Genomic DNA, 12,885 nt, shown 5'->3' with positions numbered 1-12,885 from the left:
ATTAAAACATCTATATGCTTTGCTCTTAGATGAATAACCAAAAAATATTCCTTCATCACTTCTAGGATCAAATTTACCAATATACTCATCTCTCTTAATGTAACATTTGCTTCCAAATATTCTAAAGTACTTAAGAGTAGGAACATTACCAAACCATAATTCATAGGGTGTCTTACCGGTTTCACCTTTGATGTGAACTCTATTGAAAGTGTAAACCATTGTATTCACTGCTTCTCTCCAATACACATGAGGTATATTTGCTTCTGATATCATGCTTCTAGTTGCATCTAGAATAGTTCTATTCTTCCTTTCCACAACTCCATTTTGTTGAGGTGTCTCGGGTGCTGATAGTTGTCTTCTAATTCCATCCACTTCACAAAATGTATTGAACTCCTTAGATGTAAATTCACCTCCTTGATCTGATCTTAAACATTTGATTTTCTTGCCAATTTCATTCTCTACAAGTGCCTTGAATAATTTGAATTTCCCAAAAGCTTCAAATTTATCCCTAAGAAATGTAACCCAACACATTCCAGAATAATCATCAATGATTAGCATAAAATATCTATCTCCCTATAAACTTCTTGTTCTCGTCGGACCACATAAGTCAGTATGAAATATTCCTTACATACTGGATTATGAGGTTTTACAATCTTAGGTAAATCCCTTACTGCCTTGGATGAACTAATCTTTACAATGCAATCAAAATTCACATGACAGAGTCTTTTATGCCATAACCAACTTTCATCAATATGTGCAATCAAGCATGTCTTTTCATTGTTATTCAAATGAAAGATATTACCTCTAGTCTGATTACCGGTTGCAATTTCCAAACCAGTTATATTCATGATTTTGCATTTACCATTCTTGAATTGTAACTTAAATCCTTTTTCAACTACTTGACCAACACTCAAAAGATTATGCTTCAAACCTTCAACATAATAAACATTGTCATTATTGTGCTTACCTTCAAAAGATATAGTGCCTTTTCCTCTAATCAAACAAGCTTTATCATCTCCAAATCTCACTAGACCTCCATTGTATTCCTAAAAAGATAAGAATTTACTTTTATCACCAATCATATGATGTGAACATTCGGAATCTATAATCCATTCATCCTTTTCTTCAATTTTACTTGCCAAGGCCTACTCTACCGGTGGAACAGTAGGTGTCGGTTGATCTTCTGTTATTACAACAAAAGCCCATCCATTGTCTCCTGGTTCTTCATCAGAATCATTGGTAACTCCTTCATCAGCATAGTAACATGATTTGTCTATATTCTTATTAAATATGTATCTCTGATATTCAGGGTTAGGCTTATATGTTCTTTTAGCTTCTTCTCTCAATCTTGCATGTCTGTCAGGACATCTAGATGCCATATGACCAATTTTATTGCAATTAAAACATTTAAAAGGTGCTTTACTTTCATACTTACTTCCAATAAGACCTATAGACGTATAAAAATGATCATATATTCCTAAATGAATATTTAATGTTCATTTTATTCTCATTCCTCTATTTGATTAAGTAAAGTATTCAATTTATTTAGTTAAATTCACTTAAGACCTTTATGTCATTTAATTGAATAAATCATTTTATTTAATTAAAACCCTTCTTCTTACCTTTTAATTAAATTTGCATTTAATTAATAGTTTACCCCAAATTGAATAAATCTAATTTATTCAATTTCTCAAATTGCAACCAAATTGAAATAAAGTAATTTATTTTAATTAATTCTATTTTCTCTCACCCACTTGCATTTTCCTACATATCCCACTTGCATCCTAAACCCTATTCCTGATTTCTTCTAGAATCCATCTAATCCTAATCAATTAGCCTAAATTCATCCATTATCCCCTTTCCCTAAATTTAAGGAGGTCACTTCTCAAATTTGGAGTAAAGTCTTCAAAAGGCATTAAAGCCTTTATCCATTCAAAAAAGCTAACTTGTTGAATACCCCCAAATTTGGAAGGACTCTTACAAATTTGTCCCCCAAAGTCTTCAAACCATTAATGGTTAACTAAACCTTAGTGGCATGGTTAGAGACTTTTTGACTAACTTAACCTCCATCTAACCCAAGGGTCTCATCAATAATTTATTGCTTTGACCATGGTTATTCCTTTAACCTTTGCACAAGAGTTTACCCCTTGGATAAAACCTTTATCCATTGGATAACCCTAACCTAACCTTAACCCTTACCTCCTAAGGTAACCATGAGGTCTTCTCAAGCATTTAATTCTTCTTACATCTCCTCTCAACCAGCGTTATGTTGACAATTGTCACCATTTCATTGGTGAAAATTGAAAACATGGATTAACAACTTTCAAACTTGACCCTTGATTAACTCTTTCAATCTTGACCATCCATTGCCCTATTTTCACTATAAATAGAGCTCTCATTCCTCCATTTTAAGGATCCATGCAAGCTTTAGTATCTCATTTATGCTCAATTTTATTAACACATCTAGCTTCTCTTTGTTATAGGAATAAATCTAATAAGCATTTTAGACTATTTCCTTTATCATTAGCTTAAATCATTCGCTAGTATATCATGTTAGGATAGTATTGTTACTAATCTTATCATCTTATAATCTAGTTTATTGCATTTGTAGAATCATGCATAGATGGGATGCATTTTCATAACTAAATCAATCATAAGCATCCCTCGTTCTTGCATTTGTCATCCCTAAGCCACTTTGCTCAGTGATCTAAGAGCAAAGGCATTGGCTTGAGGGACCTTGTGAGATAGAGAACCATGGAACCATCCTTGGGAAGTTGAGTCATTTTTCATGACTCCATAACTTGTACCAAGAAGTTCCGTGGGTGTGTGGACAAGCCTCTATGAACATAATTTTCACATTTTAAGTTTCATCACCCCACTTTTCTCGCATACATTTATGGCACCCACCGTGGGGCACTACCCCATTAATCAAATCGATTTTCAAAAATAAACACTTTTGCAGGTACACGGGAAAAAGGAATTAGCGTGTAGGGAACATCCCTTACCGCATTTGGTAGATCTTTTAGCGCATCTAGTGCACTGTTTAGCGCATAGGGTCTATTCTCTAGCACATGCAGTCTTTACCTTAGCGCATCGTCCCCACTAATACTTTCCTATAGGTGTCAGTGCAGGAGAAAAATAGAGTAGTGCATCTAAAACACAGTTCAACGCGTCAGGTCTTTTCGATAGCACATCCTTACTATACAGTAATGCGTGTAGTTTGTTTTGTAGTGCATCAGAGACCCAAATGTAAAAAAATTAGACTTGTTGAAGTCCATAGATTGTCTAACAATTTTACTTGTTATTTTGCAGGGTTCTAACAAATTTCTTGCAGATGGGAGCTTAAATTTAGGATCATTAAATAGTTTAAGTTTTTACTAACTTAGTTAAGTTAGTTAAGATATAAACTTCTTTTGATTCTTCTTAAAACTGAACTCACTTTTATTTGGGCTTTAAAAATAACCACAAAACAAATTTTCTTTCTTGCTTTTCTAGGAGAGAAAATTTTTAAATTGGGTTCTAAAAAGAGCAAATAAATTTTTTTTCAAGTTTTGCAAACAAATGGATTAAAAAGAACTTCACCATCCTTTGGTGTATAAAAGGATCCATTTTAAGTTTTAGCAAGGAAAAGAATCACACAGTCCCAAAAGTCTTTTGTTTTGCAAGTAAAGAGAGAAGATCTTCCCCTTTCACTTGATTTCTTTTATTGACGAAGCATCATGTTAATTTTGTTGACCAAGTTCTTCTTTTTAGATTAGAAAATCATTGCCTTGAAAAATTAAAAAGAACACCATGTTTTCGTGGAGCAACATCTCCATATAGGATCAACAAATCATTGCTTTGAAGGGTTAAAAGGAACTTGTGTGTTTTGTCTCGAAAGTGGAAGGTATATGCTCTCCCCTTAATTGGGTGATCAAAAAGCCAAACCACTCTTAAAAATTTCTTTAATTCAAGCAATAAATCCTTTAGCAGGCCTGCCTTCCCGAGGGGTTGAAAAACTCTTCAAGCCATTTTTGGCCGATGTGAAGGGAACGACCTAAGTGGGAAACAGCTTTGAAACCAAGTGTTCCAACCCACTACAATCAAAAGTGGAAAGTGATGGAAGTCCTTTTCAACGGTTGCACAAAGCAATTAGCCTTCCCCCAGTATCCTTGAGATATGTAAAGCCTTTGTTCTAAAGGTTGGGAAGCCTCCTAAGGGAGTTTATCATTGATGGCCGAACAAGAAGCTTGATTATGAACCTTAGCATAGAAACTTTGAGCCGAGTCAGTAACTAGACATTTGCAATATCATAGTGCAAGGGTGGGGAAGAATCTGCCCCCAAGATCGCTCACCATATATCTCCCAAGATAACTACTCAATTGAGAAGCAATTCACTTTGGGTTAATTTTTGGCAAAAGGCAAAAAAATAGGTGCCCCTAGGGGTGACATAGTTGTTTGAGCTGACGAAGTATCGAGACTAGTGGGCTATGATATTGCTTGTGACCCTTGAATAAAGATTCTGATTGAAATGCATGTTTTACCGAAACCTATTAAAACATTGGAGTTTTGAACACATCCTCGCAGAACATACACTTATTGTTTAGATTAAACAAAATGGTTGTCTCTGTGGTGTCGTGCTTTCATTTATTATTTCAGAAAATCATCTATCAGTACTAAGAACTCAAGGCAAAAATTCTAAAATTATTGAAAAGCAACCAAGTCAATTTTTTTCAGGGCAGTTTAGCACGTAAGAACAACTTCTTAGCGCGTAGGAACCATCTTTTAGTGCATTAAACCTTCTGTTTAGCGCATCAAGTCTTAACAGTAGCACTTCACTAGAATCTAAAAACAAGCAATGACAGTTAGCATGTCTTGAAAATAGTTTAGCGCATTGAAGCACCAGCTTAGCGCGTAGGGTTTAACTGTTAGTGCATAGAAGGCCCATATTAGTGCATTGTCTTTTGAACCAAAGCTGAACCAAAGCTAAGAAAAATTAACCAGCGCATAGAAGCTTTTCTCCAACGCATAGAGAACTTTTTATAGCGCATTGCATTTCTGTTTCAGTGTGTGGTCAAAACCAGAAAAACAAGGGGCAAAACAAAGGTTAATTTTGAGAATTTTGAGAACAATTTTGAAAGCTTCCCTTCATTAGCCTAAACTTCATCAATCAAGAAACGAAAAATAGAGTATCAAAAGCTATTTCTACAAGAAAATTTTCATCAAGCAAAGTTGTCTGAAAATCTAAAACTAGTCACAAGATAAACATATTTATCCTATCAAAATCAGGAAACATCATCACAAGTGGCAAACAGGTCCTTTAAATCAAACGGATTTTTTATCTCAAACACACTTGTTTCAAAACTTTAAGTTGTCAAATCGAGTTTCCATATCAGGAAAGCTCATATTCCATATCATTTGACGCACTTTGTTGTGAGGGGGCATCTAAACCTTCACTTTGATAAAGTAAGACTTAAGTTTTCAGAACAAGCTAAAACTAAATCCAAAACAAATCAAAGGACACCATTGATCACTTGTGCATGACTAATCCTCATATTCTGAGAAGAAAGAATATTTATCATAGCACTAAGTTAAAGAAACAGCAACCAAGTTCTTCAAAACTTGCCAAAAGAAATAATTTTTTATACATCAATCGCCAACTCTTCAAATCTCATCGTGCATTCCTTTGTCATATACGCTTATATCTTCAAAACAAAACAAATGAATTTGACAAGGAACCCTTGAGGAGTAGGGCATTCTGTCAAAAATCAGTATTCAGTCAACGCATAAATCAAGGAGGGAAGATCAACCCGGCCTTCTTTCCCGAAGAGTGCATCACTTATAACATACCCCGATTTGAACCACCAACCCCAGAGCAAAACATTGAAGAAGAGTTCATTCCTTTTATCACAAAAAGCTTCTACTAGATGCCCGTTGTTACTCACTCTCAACGAAACAAACAAAGTGAAATGCAACCGGAATCTAGCAGAATCGAAGATTATCAAATCCTTTCGAGGGTCTGCATCTAGACGACACTGAAATTACTGAAGAACTTCTTCAAGAGTGTCAAGAAAGCGCTTCATTTCAAAAAATTGTGGAAAGACTCATGGAAAATGACAAGGAAAAATATCTACTCATGCTCACAAGCAAAGGAGTTAAAATTCCTGAAGATTTGGACACAAACATTTTTAGAACAAGATCTCAACATTATGAATATCAAGAACCACAAAGAGAGGAAGAAGCACGTGACCCTGAGCAAAATATCCCTGAGCAAAACATCCCGAAGGAAAACATACCATTCCACACACCATTTCAACCTAGAACTAATACAAGGGAAGAACTCTTCCCTCGGAAACACAATGCACCTTTGATTGCTCTCACTCAACAAATGCAAATGTTACAAAGACAAATGAAAGACATGCAACAAGGTACAACAATAGGGTACTCCTTAACTAAAATTTGTCCTTATCAATTTGACAGAAGATTGAACATGGTACCTTTTCCTCCAAACTCAGACATTCCCAAATTTGACAAATATGATGGGAAAAGTGATCCCCGTGATCATGTTCAAGAATTTTGTACAATAAGTCTTGAATTTGCTCACTATGATACCTATTTGATGAGGTTATTCCCAAGAAGCTTGGGCGGAAAAACAATGGAATGGTTATCCAAAATCACACCTCTTGTTAGATCATTCGATGAACTAGTCAACAAATTCATAACTCAATATTCCTATAACATTCAACATGCTATCACCAAGTTAGACATTTGTAACACCAAACAAAAAAACAATGAAACATTCATGGTATTCCTTCAATGTTGGTGGTGTATGGTTTCGAGATATCCTCATGAAGTACCCGAAAAGGAAAAGATGCAAATTTTCATCGACAACTTGAATAGTGAGATGAGTTATAGACTCAAACTCCAATACATACCATCTTTTGCTAAATTGATTGAGAATGGCATCCAAGTAGAAGAGGCATGTGTCAAAAAGGGAATGTTGAAATTTTTCAAAGAAGGAACAAGTTCATCCAATTACAACAACCAAAACAACAACAACTTGGACAAATCCAGATTTTGGACCAGAAACAAAAACAATGGAAATGAATCAAATGATCCAAAATCAAAGCAACATGTGCTCGGGTTATCAGGTAATCCTCAAGTTACAAAGAATCCCAAAGGTGCTAACCCAGGCACTAACACTTATACACCAAATACCAATCAAGATTAATTCAACACAAACAATACCAACAATACCCAAAACAATAACACCAATAGAGGACCTAATCCAAACTCACGGGGTAACACAAACAACTTTCCGAAACACATTTATACATCACTAGGTCAATCTCTGGAGTCAGCATTCAGAGAACTCCTAACAAACAAAATTATCTCTTTACCTGCAATCAGCAACTTTGAACCACAAATCAAACCACCCTAGTGGAATGACTCACACTTTTGTGATTTTCATCGCAACAAAGGTCATCAGACAAATGATTGCATGAGGCTGAAAAACATTGTTCAGGACATGATAGATAGAGGTGATTTAATGGTCGATGGTCTCAAGACAAATGGTGACCACGGAGCTTTCAAAAATCCTCTTCCAAACTACAACAAGGATGGAGCTTCAACCTCAAATGATACACGTGTAGCTCATATCAATCACATATATAATAACACCATCAATCACATATCAGCTGAGGACAATCAAGTCAATGTTATCACAATCAAAGATAGGCGTGAACATGAATCCATCAACATAACAACCAGAGCTCAAAATTATGTCTTGAAGGAACATATGTCAACAACAAACACCATACCCAAAATTCAATATGATCTAGTCAGTCAACTATGCAAAACTCCTACTATGCTTAAGTTGCTGAAACTTTCACCAAAATACAAAGACATATTGGAACAAGCATTATTGGAAACAAATGTACCTCCAGATCTAGATGTTGACAAATTCCAAACCATGGTGGCTCATATGATAGGACCTCATAACCTCACCTTTTCTGAACATGATAATATCTCCTTGACCATCCACACAATACTCCACTCCATATTGAAGTCATGGTCTATAAACACTGAGTTAAATGAGTATTAATAGATGGAGGAGCTGGACTTAATATTTGTACCTTAAAACTTATCCGTGCATTAGGCTTCTCTGAGGAGTCTATTGATCTATGCAAAAAGATCACTATAAAGGCATATGATGATGAAGAAAGATCATCCAAAGGAATAGTAGTATTGCCAATTCAAGTAGGACCACTACGAAAGGATACTATGTGCCAAGTCTTAGACATAGAACTCACATACAATATCTTATTGGGTCGACCCTGGATACATGAAATGCAAGCAGTACCTTCCACTTATCACCAATGTGTAAAATTCCCCTACAATGGGCAGGAGGTTTCTTTATCAGCTGATCATAATCCATTTCAGCATTGTAATGCTATGGGGGCAGCCCAAGACAGCTTGGTTCCACATAATAAAGAGAAACAAAATTCCTCAGCACAAGATCTTCAACAAGAAAAGTCTAAATCATTACCTAGAGATTTCAAGCATAAAATGAAGATCAAAGAACAAGGCATGGGAGAATACTCCTTGGAACCCGTGTGTTTGGCCAACTTACCAACATCACCTAGATCTCATGGATTACCTACAGCATCAGCACATCAAGCAACTCAGCCCATCACCAAGTTTGATGGCACATTCATTCAACTCGCCACTCTGGCACATGAATCTGAGGAAAAGGACATCCTTAGTTGGCTATACAAAGATGAGGAAGAAGATAGAGCGGCTACTGTGGAAGTAGCTATACCAACACACCTGTATGGAAAAGGCTACTTAATCATGCAGCAAATGGGATACAATGGCAAAGGACCTATTGGTAAGCGAAAGGAAGGTGTCACATAACCATTAGATCCTCCTTCACAATTCAGTAAAGATAAAAAGTGATTGGGCTTTGAACTCACTCTACTACCAAAGAGGGCACCGCGCAAATATCAAAAACCTCAGTGGAAAGAAAAGAAGAAATACAAAGAAGACTTCTGGCAAGAGGCACTATTTGAGTCAGCTAAGACAATACGTAAAGAATGAGAACATCAAGAACAAAAGCAATGTCAAAGGCAGCCTATCAATCAAAAGAAAGAAGCATCTACTGTAGAAGCACATCATATTCAAGAACCAATATCCAACAAAGAAGAATCACCTCCTGATAACATCATTCCTCCCCGAGGAGAGATAGTATATGAACAAATGCAAAGAGTAGAAGCAGGATATGACACAGAATCAAACAAAACTATCAAACTTGTCTCAATTATCAAAGACTTGTTCTCACCCTACAACATACCAGTTCATAGCACTGCTAGAATCTAGGATAATACCTCTAAGACTGATTCCAATGAATATGAATGGGGCAGTTGTTCTAATGTTACTGAAGATATTTGTGCAAAAGACAGTAGTACACCCATCTTTCAAGAAGAACATGGCACAGAATCTAGAGCACTTGAATATGGTCCACAAAATATCTATTACGCCAAGGAAAACAAGCAGCGACATTATGAGCAAGTCTATATGGAAGATGATACCATCAAAGACCTTGACGAGATCCTTAACTTCTTTAACACCCAAGCCAACCATGATGATACTTCCATCCTGACACTTACAGTAGTCAAACTTGATACACCTAATGACTCCTTACCACTTGTCTTTCCTAACTTCATAGATTGGGACAAACCTGAAACTCATGATATACCAATTTTCCCAAATGACAAATCCATTATCCATTACTTATGTACTATTAACCCAGAAATAGAATCTACCAATGAACAAAGTAACGTTGTCTACAACCAAGGGAGTGCCAAGTCTCTCAGTCACAAAAATGAGCAAACTAAAAGATCTACTGCTGAAAACTAGTCAATGGCAGCAATAGATCACACAAAAGTAAAAATAAGGGACGCATTTGAGGGTGAAAACCTTTCTAAGGCACCTAAGGATGGGAGACTTGACACTCTTCCTGAGCATTATCATGAGCGATCACCCATATTGATTGAGCCCACTCAATCAATCAACATTCGTACTATAGAAGCAGCCAAAACTATACACCTTGCAGAATCTCTGATAGAGGAAGAAAGATCAGAATTTATTAAATTTTTTAAAGAAAAGAAAATCAACTTTGCTTGGTCATATGCAGATATGCTTGGGATTGATCCACAATTAATCATGCATCTCTTGTCCATTGCTCCATGAGCTAAGATAGTCAAGCAAAAACTACGAAAGATGAATCCACATGTGGCACTCATGGTTAAAGTTGAATTGAAGAAACTATTAGACGTCGGATTTATTTGACCTATTGACTATGCTGAATGGATTTCCAACATTGTACCAGTATCAAAACCAGATGGCAGTATCAGAATCTACACTAATTTCAGAGATGTCAACAAAGCCTATCCAAAGGACGACTTTCCTTTGCCCAGTATCGACATAATTGTAGACCTCACAGCAGGCTATGCAATGCTATCACTAATGGATGGTTTTTCAAGCTATAATCAAATCAAGATAGCCCCAGAGGATCAAGATAGAACATCGTTTACCTATCCATGGGGAACGTACTGTTGGAATGTCATGCCTTTTGGCTTAAAGAATGCAGGAGCAACTTATCAACGAGCAATGACAATAATCTTTCATGACATGATGCATACCTTCATGGAAGACTATGTAGATGATTTACTAGCTAAATCCTTCACCAGAGCAGAACATCTAAACATCTTAGAAAAGATTTTTGATAGATTGAGAAAATTCCAAGTCAAGCTCAACCCTAAGAAGTGTGTCTTCAGGGTTACATCAGGCAAATTACTAGGCTACATAGTTTCAGCTAAAGGTATTGAAGTGGATCCAGCAAAGGTACAAGCCATTATGGAGATGCCACCACCCAAGAACATTAGCCAGCTTAGATCTCTACAAGGACAACTCTAATCAATCAGGTGATTCATCGCTCAACTAGCAGATAAAAGTCTCCCATTCAATCATTTGCTACATAAAAATGTAGCGTTCAGATGGGAATCCAAATGTGTCGAATCCTTTTATCAAATCAAGCAGTATCTAATGAACCTACCAGTTCTAGTACCACTAATAGCAGGGAAGCCACTCATTCTCTACATTTCAACAACAGACATATCACTGGGGACATTGTTAGCACAAGAAGATCAACAGGGGAAAGAGCGAGCTATCTATTATATTAGTTGGACATTAAATGGATATGAACTCAACTATACATTCATTGAGAAAGCTTGTCTAACAGTGGTATTTGCCTCTCAAAAATTCCGACACTACATGCTAGCTCACACAATTAAGCTGGTTGCAAAAATTGATCCTCTCAAATATTTACTCAATAAAGCAGCTCTTATAGGCAGATTGGCTAAGTGGGTCATGATCCTCACTGAATTTGATATCCATTACACAGAGTGAAGAGCTATCAAAGGACAAGCAATTGTAGATCAACTGGTAGAAGCACCACTACCAGAAAAATAAACTATGGAGATCGAATTTCCAAATAGAGACGTTCTTGCTATCTCCACTAAACAATGGACCTTATATTTTGATGGATCCTACACACAACATGGCTTAGGTGTTGGTATTTTGTTCATCACTCCTGAAGGACACACTATACCAAGATCATATAGGCTTATGTTTCCATGAACAAATAACATTGTTGAATATGAGGCATTGGTTATAGGCATCAAAATGGTCGTAGAATGGAGGATCACAGAATTAAAAGTCTACGGAGACCCACAACTAGTCATTAATCAAATCAACAATGACTATCAGACAAAGGATGACGAGCTGCTACCATACAAGCGAATGGTGGAGGATTTTAAACAATATTTTGTACACATCACCTTCAAACAAATACCAAGGTTGGATAATAGAGCAGTTGATGCAATGGCTACTATCGCTTCACTACTGCAAATTCCAGAGCAATAGAATCGTTATGAGTTTCTGGTAGAGCAACTGTTCTTCCCAGCCTATGACCATTCGAAATCCCATGTTATCTATGCCTTGACCGGTTCTGACTCTCCATTATATGGACCGATCTACAACTATCTTAAAAATAGTATCCTACCCATTGACCTATCCCAAAACCAAAAGTGCAACTTTATTCGACAAGCCTCTCATTATACTCTTACTACTGATACTTTGTACCATCAAGGTCTAGATGGTACTCTTCTTCATTGTCTTGACCATAATGAATCTGACTCCGCTTTACATGAGCTTCATGAATGTATCTATGGCACACATTCAAGTGGTACTACTCTTTCTAAAAAGCTTCTAATAATGGGATATTACTGGCCGACAATGGAGAAAGACTCTTACCACTTTGCAAAGAAGTGTCCTACATGCCAAATCCATGGCAATCTTATACATGCACCAACACAGGAACTGCAGCTATTCACAACATCCTGGCCCTTTTGCTAGTGGGGACTAGACTTGGTTGGCAAAATTCATCCTTCATCTTCAAATGGACACAAGTTCATTATAACTGCAATGGAATACTTTACCAAATGGATTGAAGCAATCCCCATGACCATAGTGACTGGGAAACAAATTGCTTCTTTTATCCTTAATTATCTGATTTGCAAATATGGTATTCCAAGTTCCATCATCACAGATAATGGACAACCTTTCAAAAACCAAGATGTACGAGAACTATGTGAAAAATTCAAAATTCAACATCGTTTTTCTACACCTTACTACCCACAAGGGAATGGTCAGGTAGAAGAATCCAACAAAACAATATTGAAAATCCTAAAGAAAATAGTGAATGATGTAGGCAAAGATTGGCATATACAACTCAGTCCAGCACTTTGGCCCTACAGAACTAGCATCCGCACACCTATAGGAGCT

Source organism: Cryptomeria japonica, chromosome 3 (assembly GCF_030272615.1).
Source record: "Cryptomeria japonica chromosome 3, Sugi_1.0, whole genome shotgun sequence".
Classification (NCBI taxonomy): domain Eukaryota; kingdom Viridiplantae; phylum Streptophyta; class Pinopsida; order Cupressales; family Cupressaceae; genus Cryptomeria; species Cryptomeria japonica.
Note: the sequence above shows the minus strand (reverse complement) of the source record.